Source organism: Schistocerca piceifrons, chromosome 11 (assembly GCF_021461385.2).
Source record: "Schistocerca piceifrons isolate TAMUIC-IGC-003096 chromosome 11, iqSchPice1.1, whole genome shotgun sequence".
NCBI classification, from domain to species: Eukaryota; Metazoa; Arthropoda; class Insecta; order Orthoptera; family Acrididae; genus Schistocerca; species Schistocerca piceifrons.
In genome coordinates this window covers 60418587-60431405 of record NC_060148.1, presented here as the reverse complement: position 1 = coordinate 60431405, position 12819 = coordinate 60418587, and the positions used below count along the sequence as shown (strand labels likewise).

The window sequence follows — 12819 nt, the reverse complement described above, 5'->3', positions numbered from 1 at the left end:
GGTGGATAAGTATCACAGAAACATGGAAAAACAATCAGTTTCACAGCACCGACCACATCATACAAATACTGTATTTTTACATTTGCTATTGTACCATTACAATATAAACCCAACAGAACTGATCTGGAGCTAAGCTGCGGGATTTGGCCCGAGAAGTAACAAGACTGTTAAGCTGCTAGACGTCCAGGAACTAACGCAAGCAGCTTTTTCACATGTCACTGCCGAACGCTGGCGGGATATAGAACGGCTCGTCGTGAAAGAAGAGAAGAAAATGCAGCGCGGGGGGGGGGGGGGGGGGGGCGGCTTCGTGGATTCTGTTGTTGAGAGGCTCGTTATCAACGTGGCAGGTGACACTTCCAGAACTGAAATGTAGTATTAAAGTATTCGGGTAAGGAAGGAGTTAAGAGAATACCAGACGACTTCAGTATTCAATATAGGACGGTGAAATCCTTGCAGTAACGTATGCCTTTGGATTACACACAGCTCGCTCAGAAAACTTGCTCTGTTTCATCACTCTTGTTTGTAATCAGGTACTCTGTCAGGTGAGTTCGAGTGCATTTTATGCTTTCTTTCTGGTCACCTAATCGCGTGGCAAGTTCTTCCGCGCAAGTAAATTGCTACAATAGCTTGCTAGTCTAAACCGACCATAAGAAGCGGGTGGCAGTGGTGTTTTACCGAACATTATTTCAATATCTTTGCTCGTTTCTTTTTACGTCTGAACTGCACCTGCTCGCATCATTGCAGGCGAGTTGAACAACTGGATGACTAGTGCTGCACAAGTTTACTGCGCCGGTAAAGCTGTTGTCCAGCATTATCTCTTAGTATATGTACGTGTAACACAGCATAAAACGTATCCTTATGACCAGTACTTGACTGTACTGGTCACAGCTTGGCTTGGTCCACGTAAAACGAAATCCAATGACATTCAAGCAAACGCGGAAGAATACGTGGGGTAATGCATACATCATTCTTATGACGAACGGAGTATAGATTTTAACGTTTTAATAATATTCACCTACGTATCTTTTAAACATGATTTTTTAAATTTGTTTGAAAAAGAAAGTTTTAATTTCAGCCAGTTCATGGAACATCTTGGGCTAACCATGTAGCGGTAGCCGCACAAAACTGCCGCACTAAAAAAACTTGAGTTTGCTTAAAACGCATTTACTGGTTTTCAAGTTGTTGTAGTTGTTTGGAAATAAGTGGAGCTATGGTGAGTGGATGTTTTTTCATGCAGTTATATATCTTGTTCTGTACTAAACTTTATAATGGACACTGAGAAAATGAATACATTTTGCATGTGTTTTTAACAGATTTCGCCGATTTGTGTTTTAATGTAGTGGCTTAAAAAGTAAATGTGCGATTCTTACAGACTTATTGAAATTGGAGGAGATGTAAATGAATTTGGAGAGGGCAGAACCTCATACTTCTACGCATTTTTCTTAGTATCTGACGCTATGGATACCCGGGAATCACGTGTAATCGTATTCTCTTCCAGTTTGTTGCTTTCTCTTCCTTTAATGTTATTTCCTTTTTTTTTAAAAAAAACCACGCCTACCAGCTTTTTTTCCTGTTTTGTGCCCAAATTTTAAGTTTCTATCCATCATAAATTCACTTTTTTTTCACTTGGTACCTGTGGAAGGCACAGTAGTTTATTTGTCTTAGCTGTAAATATTTGTGATGTATTATTTTTCTGAAATGTTCTGCATCCAGAAGGACCTCCTCTGTACGGATCAATTGGAGGGAAAGTAAACCTAATCTAATCTATGTACTTAATACATGTTTTTATTATCTCGTTGGTTGTTGGCGTCGCGTCATTCCTCGTAACATTACAAAAAAAATGGTTCAAATGGCTCTGAGCACTATGGGACTCAACTGCTGAGGTCATAAGTCCCCTAGAACTTAGAACTACTTAAACCTAACTAACGTAACGACAACACACAAACCCATGCCCGAGGCAGGATTCGAACCTGCGACCGTAGCGGTCGCGCGGTTCCAGACTGTAGCGCCAGAACCGCTCGGCCACCAGCGGCCGGCTCGTAACATTACAAATATTTCATCATTCTGACAGTTATTTTCGTATGGTTTTATTTATTTCTTGTGCTATGTATGCCTTCGTTAGCAACAATATTTCTCTGGAGGCTATTGTATGTATGGATACTTGGATACCAGTGAGTATTATAAGGAAAAAAACTTTACAGTCTCCATTTTTCAGGTGGCAGCTGTGTACCGATGAACAGAACCAGTTGAGGTACTGTTAAGGTCAAGAATGAGTGTATTACTATAGCCCTTCTGCTCAAGTACTGGCCCTTACATTCTTGAAAATGGAGGTCACAATGACAGTATTATTGGGTCATTAGGGAAATTTTATGTCTGAATTGCAGTATTTCTCAGCTGCTAGACAATCATGGCAGCTGTGTAGCAGTAAAACAATGTCATGTGACCAGACTGAGAAACCGTGGGACATTGTTTACATTCTTCCACTTGTGACAAATTCAAACACTCAGAGAGTTGGTATTACATGATTTACCTGAGGATAGGTGGTCAAATGAAGCATCAAATTTGTGATTTCTTTACTGTGATGTGGAAAGAATGGGAGCCCAGCAGTAGACAGGACAAATGCATATACAGAAGATGATTGTCAACATTCTGTGACTTCAGTATGTTACATGTCAAGAATGGAATAGGTGCAGCACAATTGTTTTGACTAACTGCTAGCCAAAGATGAAATCATTTTCTGCTTCATTAAACCAGAGTACTGCTCATCAAATTTTGGTTACTCTTTCTCATAAGGTAAGCTGTGATAGTTCATCTTTGGAGTCAGTATATTTCATTGTATTGCTCTGTTATATCTGATTTTTTTTAAATGTTACTTTTTGTTATATGTTTCTTTGATACCATTTTGCTATGTGACCCAGGAAGATATCTTCCAGATATTCAGTGTTCCTATAATGAACAATAAAGATGCAGAAATGAAGGAACTCGGGGCTGTAATATGGTTAAAGTGCACTTTCGATGTTGATGGCACTTCCGCTGTGTGCTGCTGTTCCGCAGTTTGTTTCCCTTGGCTGTAGCCATCATATGATAGTATAGAGTAGCCAATGAGAATCTTTGAATCTAATGACATGTTTCAGCAGAAAACTCAGATGATGACTTTAGTTTTGGACATGTAAAGAGCGAGACTGAAGATTAATGATCTCACTTTTGTTGATTATCAAGTGGGTATTTGTTTTCATATGCCGTCCTTGTATGTTTCTTGGAATAAGACTGGATTTCTTGAAATATTATTTTGTATTTCAGTGTTAAAGTTTGGTGGTGCCAACAAACGTGATTGTAAGAAAACCAGCAGTGGTAACGGACTGAACTGTGGCATAGCGTAAGATGTTGGTTAAATTGAAATGTAACAGTTTGGTTGTCAGTTGGTTAAGCCTACAAATGAAACTGGAAGAAAAGATGCTGTGATGATGGATGGAGCTGTAGACTGGTCCAATGAGCTTTTTGAAAACTTTGTGATTTGTTTTAGAAATGTCTGATTTTCGAGGTTGTGATTTCACAGGAAACTTAGAGTACAACTTCATTTTCACCGATATTCTGTTTGCTGTGACATTCTGCAGAAATTATTCCACAATGTTGCCACTTAATGTCACACACTTCACATCAAGACATTTATCAAATGCAGTTTTCTCATTGGTTCTGCCATATTGTCCATTCGTGAGACTTGTTCATAATGTTCACTTTGCAGCACACACTATGCAAACAGTTACCAACTGTATCACACATAACAAAAATTGCTGACACCATAAGTCCACTATAACCATTTTAAAATTGTTATATTTTGCTGGTATGGGGACAATGTTTTATGTTTGACTTCAGTCTGATACTACATGCCAGACCTGAACTATATTCAGGACACTGATTTAGAGTATAAAGTTAATCAATGATAAATACTGTTTACTGAAATATTCTGGGGTTTAAGAGTTGGTTGTGGCAATGTATTGAAATCACGTGTGTGACATACATTAGTTCAGCAGAACATGCTTTTTTTTTTTTTTTTTTTTTTTTAATTATACAGACGTAGGCCTAAGTTCAGCTTACGCTAATAGGATGGTCTCCTGATGCACGAGTTGAAGAGGCAAGTTGTGTTGGTCAAGTGTCTGATTCCACCCGTCTGCTGTGACCTGCGGCGTAAGGGTGTTCTGGTGTGTGATGTCATTACGCTTCGGAGTTTATGAGTTGGTTGTGTTTGTAGATGTCATCTTGTTCCGTTTGATGGTGCCCTCTGGTGGTGGTGGTGGTGGTGGTGGTGTGTGTGTGTGTGTGTGTGTGTGTGTGTGTGTGTGTGTGTGTTTGGGGGGTGTCCGACCTAGTTTGCAGCGAAGGAATTTCTTGTTGGTAAGTATTTGTATTTTTGGGCCTGTTCTTCTCGAGTTGTGAGGTTTTGTGTGTTTATGGTGTATTGGATATGTTTTAATTTATGTAAGGATGTTTGATTTTTGGATTTTTGAGGTATTGGGGTATGGTTTTATTTCTCGTAGTTGTAGTTGTTTTGGTATTGTCAGCTGTGGTTCTTATATAGGTCAAGGGAAATGTCCAATTCCAATTTTAGTAGTTTATTTGAGGTGTTGGTGTTTTGGTCTCATCAGGTTGATCAGTATAGGTCAAGGGAAATGTTAGATTTCTGTAAAATTTGTTGGTGTAGTGAAATGTTTTAAATTTTTTTGTCGTGTTGTGCGTTTTGGGATCGTGGTGAGTTTTTTTACTATTATACTTACCTTGTCGCCACTCTAAACCCCCCAAATATCCCTCGGTTATCCCATTTGTTTGAATGTATTTTGGAGGGAGATGTTGTTTTATTTATACGTATTTTTTGTGTTTGTTGCTGTATATATGTAGTGACATCATAGGCACCATATTGGAGAGGCTTAGAATAGTCATTTCCGCCATATTGATAACGTCATGGGTGAAAGCAGATGGGTGGAATCGGATACGTCTGTAATCCCAACTTTCTGCAAAGTGTGTGAGCTACATTGTGGCAGATTTCCATCAAGTGGAAGTTTTCTGCTGCTATCATTGGCACATGTTTGGAACTTGTGATTGGTTATTGGATGTTAGTTACAATTATACAATTTGTGTTGCTAATAGGGATTTCTTATAAACACGGAGTTTATGGATTCATTAAATTTTAGTTAATTGAAGAGTGACGGTTTGTCTTTGTTCTGATGTGCACATTTCATTACGCATAAATTGGTGTGTTGGTAACACTGTCTCTACATAATTCTTATATTGCACCATGGGTGCACCGTAACAAGTGGAGTTGATGATAATTGAGTGGTTGTTTGCTGTATTTGCACAAAGCAGAATTTGTGGCAAAAGACGCATTGTAGTTTATTATCTGCTTTAAACTGAGAAGGTATTAGTAATTTACTTTTTGATTTTGTATAGGGCCCTTTCTGTTTGTGATAATGTTGGAGCAATCACACAACAAGTGCTAGGGTTCTATGCCAATGTATCCTTCTGCAGGCAAGCGTCGCTAAGCTTGCTGTCAGTCAAGAGAAACAATGAAAGCTACAGCTACATCTTAACTCTGCAAATAACTGTGAAGTGCATGGCAGAGGGTCCTACCCATTCCACCGATTATTGAGAGCTTCTGATCTGTTCACGTATGGCGCAGGGGAAAATTTGTGAGCGGCCTCATACTGTCATTACCTCTATGGGAGCAATATGTGGAGTGTTGAAGGCTATTCTTAAATTTCTCACTGAAAGTGAGTTCTTTAGATTTAGTAGTCTTTTACGGGTTAGTTTGCATCTATCTTTGGGCTTCTGCCAGTTCACTTTTTTCCACCATCTTGGTGACACACACTGTGGGTTGAACAAACCTTTCACCATTCATTGTGCACTTGTTTGCATGTGTTTGTTATTGCATGTTAGTTGTGTGAGCAATATTCTGTGTTGGGTCACATGATTGTTTTGTAAGCAATCTTGTTTGCTGACTGGTTGTGTTTTTATAGTGTTCTACTAATGCTAGAAGTAGAAAGATTGACAAGGACTGCCCTAAATTAAACTTAGCCAACACCACAATGTAATATTGTAAAACATTCCAGGGAAGTTGTGTAAAATGTGGGATGCACAATAACTGACATAGAGGATGACTGACAAAAAGATTAAAATGTCGCTGTTTCTGACTCTGCAACTCAAGAATCTCTCTAAAATAATACCCTTGCCATTTTACACACACACACACACACACACACACACACACACCTTGCACCCCCTCTCTCTCTCTCTCTCTCTCTCTCTCTCTCTCTGGTCCAAAATGTTGCAGTATTCAAATGCAAAGAATTGGAAAATCTTTTTTAAAGAAAAATTATAGGAAATTATCAGATAATTACAAAGTGTAAGAAATAGCTTTGAAGCTTTTATAATTTTTGTTAACAAAATAATGAACCAAAAACTAAACCCAATATTTTTGCTATGTTCGTACGTGTAAATGTCTTGGCCTTACGTATTGCCTATAAAATTGCTTTGAGGGTTGAAAAATTTCTCTCTCCTCAAATTTTTTATTTTTACTTGCCTTAATGCATGACAAGATAACATCCGTAACTAACAATTTTGTTCTTACATGTTATTTTTCATTATTTTCAGGTTGTGTGTAACGGTGGAAAATTGTACTGGCCACAAAGTTTTCGTAACCATACATCCGTATGTCAGGCATACATCCGTATGTCAGGCTAACTGGTTATTACCGAATGTGCAGATGAGGGATTTTAAATCTGGAGCTGTTTCACATGCAGTAATGTAAGTTTTGGCCAAGGACGTTTTACGTTTTCAATTTGGTAAGATTTCATTTGTTGAACATAACCTGATTTTGATGTTTTGTGAGTTGAGACTTTATTGTTTGAATGCAAACAAGAGTTAAAAATGAGATGCATTCTAAGAAGTCTGGTATCTGGTGGTATAACCTTATCAAAAAAATCATTGATTCTTCTCTTCCTCTCAGCTCAAATTATCTCACATTCATTAAGGTAGTCATAACACACAAGATTTTGACTGCTTCATTCTGTGATTTGTGAAATGAAACAGCTCTTCTTTGCTGAAAGTTTTGTTGATGATGTTTATTACAGAATGTGGTGTTCTACACTGTTTGCTCTTGCCCGACTTAGGGTTTTTATTTGATCAAATTTCCATTGCCTTTAGGGTCAGTAGGCGAAAATCGGCAGCGTTCTGAAGTCTTCGTGCAGACTGTGTTTGTACGTGGCTCCCACTGTCATTTGCATACAATAAATGTGGTAGAACTGTAGCAGCTGTAGATCCGTTATTGTTGACTGTTGTCAGTCAGTTCATTTACACAATATGTTTGTATGTTTGGGTTTTTCACCTCAGCAGGGCAATTTCAAATCTGCATTTGCTCCAATTGGAAAGCAAACGTTTCAATCTCTGGTTCATATTGTCGGCATTGCTTGAAGCGAGTGTCAGTTACCACCAACCCTGCACACCTCTCACAGATTGGAGAAGGAAAGTTCAATGATAAGCTATGCTCCAGCTGTCCAGGTGCTGTCTGTCCAATTTCCCGTACTGTGTCAGCTCAATATGATGACAAGCTTTCCTTCTGTCAGGCATTACCCAGTGCAGAGAATGGTTTCACCATAAGCTATTATTGTGATGTTGTCATATTAACCCATTCAGACCGGAATATTTTGCTGGTGGATGGAAAATTTTCTTTGTGCTCTGATGTTGTTGGGCTATTTTTCAATGGTTTTAGATGGAAGATTTATACAGATACATGTACCCATTTTCAGTATACACTCTGTACACTTGGCTTCTTTTTATAGACTAAAATAATTGTTTTTGAAATATTCTGTTGTAATAAGTACTCTGATAACTAAATAATTACCGTGCAAAACAATCACAATAGATTATACAGTAGAGTATAACTGACCAACAAGTACAGTGAATTCTGGCAGTTAAAAGCTGCTGCAAGCTGCTATATTCACTTGTTGATGTTTTTACAGTGATGTCCAACAGGTGGGAGCACTTGTACCTGATGAAAAGATTGAACATTCACAGATGTGTACATGAGGTTTCCATTGAGGAAAAATATTTCTGTTGCAGCTAATACACTCAAAAATAATGTATACAATTGTAGCCATTGTACTATTTCTACTTCTTTTTCTTTAATTTTAGATGTATACATTGAATAGTGTGAGTGAAAGCAGCTAAACATTTGTAGTTGTATGTATGTCAGTGCTGACTGTTGGTGTTCTTACAACTGTCTCATTGTCTCTGTGCAACTTCCTTATTAATCGTAGGTAGTGTTGTTTTGTACCTGTCTCCACTAGTGCCCTTGACTGTTAATCCCAAACATTTTCGCAGAGTTAAAGCGAGGAAAGGCAGCTTGTGTTTCCTAAACCACTTTCTGTAATTTGTACCTGGTCTACATATTTATGTAATCAACTTATTTCAAGCGAGCATTGTATTTTGTGACAACTACTATTCATACTTTTAGGATATGGAAAATGTAAGGTGTTTTTTTACCTGTGAGAAGTTTAAAAAACAGGAGCTAGTGTGTTAACAGACTGAAATTGCTCATTTGCACTTACGAGGAGAGATCCCCAGCAGTGGAATCGACTATTTGAAACAGTGTATGCAGTGATGTAAACTGAGGTCCGAGCAATCACAGGCTGCAGCCATTTACCCTTGTGGGTCCTCGTTTGTGAGTAATTGACGAAAAAAAGTTTGGAATTCTGTGCTATGCCCTGTATTCTTAAAAATGATAAAATTTACAAACGGTTGCACAGCGTAATTTTTAACGTACTTCACATGGAAAAGATTGTCAGCCACAATCTCGTCAGGTACACTAATAATTTTTTTAAAAAATCTTTATCGAAATGACTTTGGCCATTGTTTTTATTCAATTAATCAGTTGAAATGTAATATTTTCTATTAATCTGTCAAGTCATATTAGTCATAGTATGAAATTTGTAATTTGCTCTCATTTTTGTCATTTTCCATTTGGAACTCTTGTTCCTGTGGCTTTGATTATTGTTACATATTAACTTTGATTTCATTGCTTCCATTTTGTCATATGAGTTTTCTTCCATTTATTGCAGTCATCATTTCTGTTTCTCATCTTACTTGGATTTTGTTTTGCAAGTAATCCCTGCTCGTGTTTAAATCATCATACATGTTATTTTATAAAGTGTAATTAGAATTTATTTTTTAAATCTTTGTATGATGACATACATCTTGTAACAAAAAATTCATTCTTGACATCATTGCACAGTCACTATAGATTTTTTAACCAACAGATCAGAATTTTCAGATGTTAAAACGTTACGACAGATAAATAAAAATATTTATATTCACATGCACAAAGATTCCAAGAGGAAGAAGAATGATAGGAAGAAAAAACTAAGAATAGTTGAAGTTAAAATGTTGTTTAAAATGATATGACAAAGTAATAAAAATAAAAGAAACTATGTGTAAACCAATCAGTTGAATAAAAGTAATGTTCAAAGTCAGACTGATAATGCAGTAAAAATAAAAAATTACATTGTACCTGACAAGATTAGTTCCATCAACCTTATGCATCTGAGGTCAGCACCTTAACCATTACAGTATGTAACAAGTCCCTATATTGTCACAATTTTTTTAAAGGTATACAGTCTCACGGGAAAGTGAAATCTTTTTGGTCTATTACTTGTAAACGAAGGCCCACCAAAGTGAACGGTTGCAGGGTGCGATTCCCTGGACCTTAATTTATATCACCGTATGTAGTAGATTATTTCAAAAAGTTGATCCCACTGGAGGGACCTCTCCTTAAAATGGCACATCTTTGTGGTGTTACAGATAAGCTAGGTATACACACGATTTTTTTACTCTCAGAGCTTTTATGAGTACTACTTGTCATTTAAACAGTGTCGAGTCAGCTTGTTGGCATGTCCGAGAGTGGGGACAAAATTTCAGATAGTTTTACATTGCGAGTGCAGACATCTCGTGTAGACAGTAGCTTCCAGCTCTCGAGAATTGCTTGCTATAGTTCTCGGACAAGAAAACTGTACCGGCACTGTCGGGAGAGCCGAGAGTACTCGGCGAGTGTCGAGTGGCTGTATTACGTCCAGGATTTGTCGTATTTCACAGTTTTTACACTTCAACATCTTTGTAATATATTTTACTGTACTCCTGCTCACATTATATGAAAGTAGCCTGAAACTGCATGTTTGGAGTCATAATTTGTGGCCACGGTGTGTTTTTGAGCTAAGAAATCACCTAGTTTACATCCTACACGAACAGCATGCGCAGGTAGCTTATTTTGAATGTTCAAGACTAAAGAAACTTATTAAAACATCAAAAATAAACAAAAGAAATTGTTACTGAGGATAGTTGAGTGTATGTAAATGTATACGTGAGATGTAAATTGAAAGTGGAGGGGGAGAAAGGAAAGCACTATTGATGTCAGCTGCTTTGGGACTTTATGTGGAATCGGTGGCAACGAATGAAAATGTGTGCCGGACCAGGCTTCGAGTGTGGGATGTCCTACTTACTACGCAACTATGTTAACCACTGCACCACCCGGACGCAACGATTATCGCAATTGCTCGGACTATCTCGGCACGCTCCCACTTAGCACCGCCTGTCCGCAGCCCCGTCCGTGTCCTTCGTGCTCACTAACTTTAGGTTCCCGTCGGAGGTCGGATGTAAATGTGCATTCGCACTGAAGATTGTGGAGTTACTGCCCATCGAGGCAAATCAGTTTTATGAATGTGTGGTGCGTTCACCTCAATGGACAATTAATCCACCACCTACAGCGCGGATGCACAATTACTGTATTAACTCGAATCTAAGCCGCACCTGAAAAATGAGACTCGAAATCAAGGAAAAAAAAATTTCCCGAATCTAAGCCGCACCTGAAATTTGAGACTCGAAATTCAAGGGGAGAGAAAAGTTTTAGGCCGCACCTCCAAATCGAAACAAAGTTGGTCCGTTGCAATATGAGACACAATTTAGGTTGAATGAATGACAGTACAGCTACATTAGTTTGGTTTGAGTCGTACGCTTAGCAATTAAGCTTTACCAGGTAGCTATTGATATGCGTCAGGCGCTCCGTCCGTATTTATACGGGTACCCTTACTTTTTCATGTGCTTTGTCTGGTTTGAATCGATTGCTTATTTTGCTTTGATCTGATAAGTGCCGTTTTCTTTGTTATAGGTGTTTACGTCACTCTAAGCTGAAAATGTATTATCGTACTGTGTCATGCATTGTTTGTCGCATTCTGATAATGAGTGTTCACGGCCTGTCGCCGCTCGCGGCACGACTTGCTTTTGTGCGCGCTACCGCCTCTCACAATTAAAAAAAAAAAAAAAAAGAGAGGAATCGTCTCATTAGCGAAACAATGGCAAGAGACTGCTATTTGTTGTTACTTACACTGCTGCTTTCTTTAATAATGATCAACAAGAACCAAATAATAGACTGCATATGATAGAAGATGTTCTGAACGAGAGTTTTGCGAACATTTTTCTCCGTTTGAAAATCTTTGCACATGCCTCTTTAGTACATTACATTCTGCACAGAAATTAGTCATCTTATATTTAAAAATCTAGTCAATTGCCGTGGTTCATTTCTGACTGTATCACTATTAGGCATAAGAATAACACGTTTATAAATATGGCATGATATGCATATTCTTCCGCGTTTGCTGTTGTCTCATTCTTAGTTTCGTACTTTATTAGGCAGACAGGATTTAAATGAGATAGTAGCAAACACGAAAGAATACATGGCAAAATGTTAATATTTGTATTATTCTTATGGTGAAAAGAATACTTGCATGTGATTCACAATTCATAAAAGTTCCTATTAGCGACCATCTCTTCTCACAGGTAGGAAAAAATTCAGAACGTAGAGTTGGCCATACTGACAAACATCCAAATCAGTCTTGCCAGTCGGATTTTCGTAGTACATTGAAATGCTGCTACATTCGAAGATGAACAATACGGAATTTGTATTTACTTCGTTGGATAATGTATGAAAATGCAGTGGTCGAAACTCGGGGCGGAGAAAAAAGCTCGTCTTACACCTTTTCTTTTTTATAATTTATTTACTGACACAGAGGTTTTGGTGCCAGTATTTATCTTTGTGCCTGCAAAGCATACCTGTGTAGCGCTACATATATTCGATGGCAGAAGTTAGTTGTAGCGGCACCTACCAACATTTTTCAGAACTTCCACTTACTTTGCACTCGATTCTAAGCCGCAGGCGGTTTTTTGGATAACAAAAACCGGAAAAAAAGTGCGGCTTAGATTCGAGTAAATAGGGTAAGTTTGGCCCCTTGCAGGAATCTCAAAGTAGCGCCACGGAGGACGTGGACGGGGACTGTAGATAGGAGGCTCTCGTTGGGGGTGTATGTCTGCCGAGATAGTCCACACATTTACGATAAACACTGTGTCCGGATGGTGTAGTGATTAATGTGACTGCCTAATGAGCAGGAGATCCAGGGTACGAAACCCAGTGCATCACACATTATCACACGTCATCGATGATTCCGCATAAAGGCCCAATGCAGCTGACATAAATAGTTCCTCCCTTTCCTTCCATTTCTTTTCCTTCCTTCCATCTCCACCTCCACCCTCAGTTTTCATAATATGTATCACAGCTGCAGATTCCGTGTGCTGTCTGTTCCTTCAGACTTGTCCAAAAGAACAGGCATCACACATTCATATAATGTATGACAGGCAAGTGTGTTATCCACTGCAACACTTACACACTGCAATTAACTGCTCTATAAACATGTATTGGCACTGTTGGTACAGTGATGCTACCATCAC

The 12819-nt window shown here is 38.4% G+C and overlaps 1 long non-coding RNA gene across 1 annotated transcript; it reads left to right on the top strand.

Moving 5' to 3' along the window:
- The first annotated feature begins 989 nt into the window (after positions 1 to 989).
- Positions 990 to 6710, top strand: LOC124720280. The gene is made up of 3 exons (XR_007006112.1): positions 990 to 1213; positions 2216 to 2793; positions 6643 to 6710. It is a non-coding gene; the product is annotated as an uncharacterized LOC124720280 (long non-coding RNA).
- Positions 6711 to 12819: the final 6109 nt, after the last annotated feature.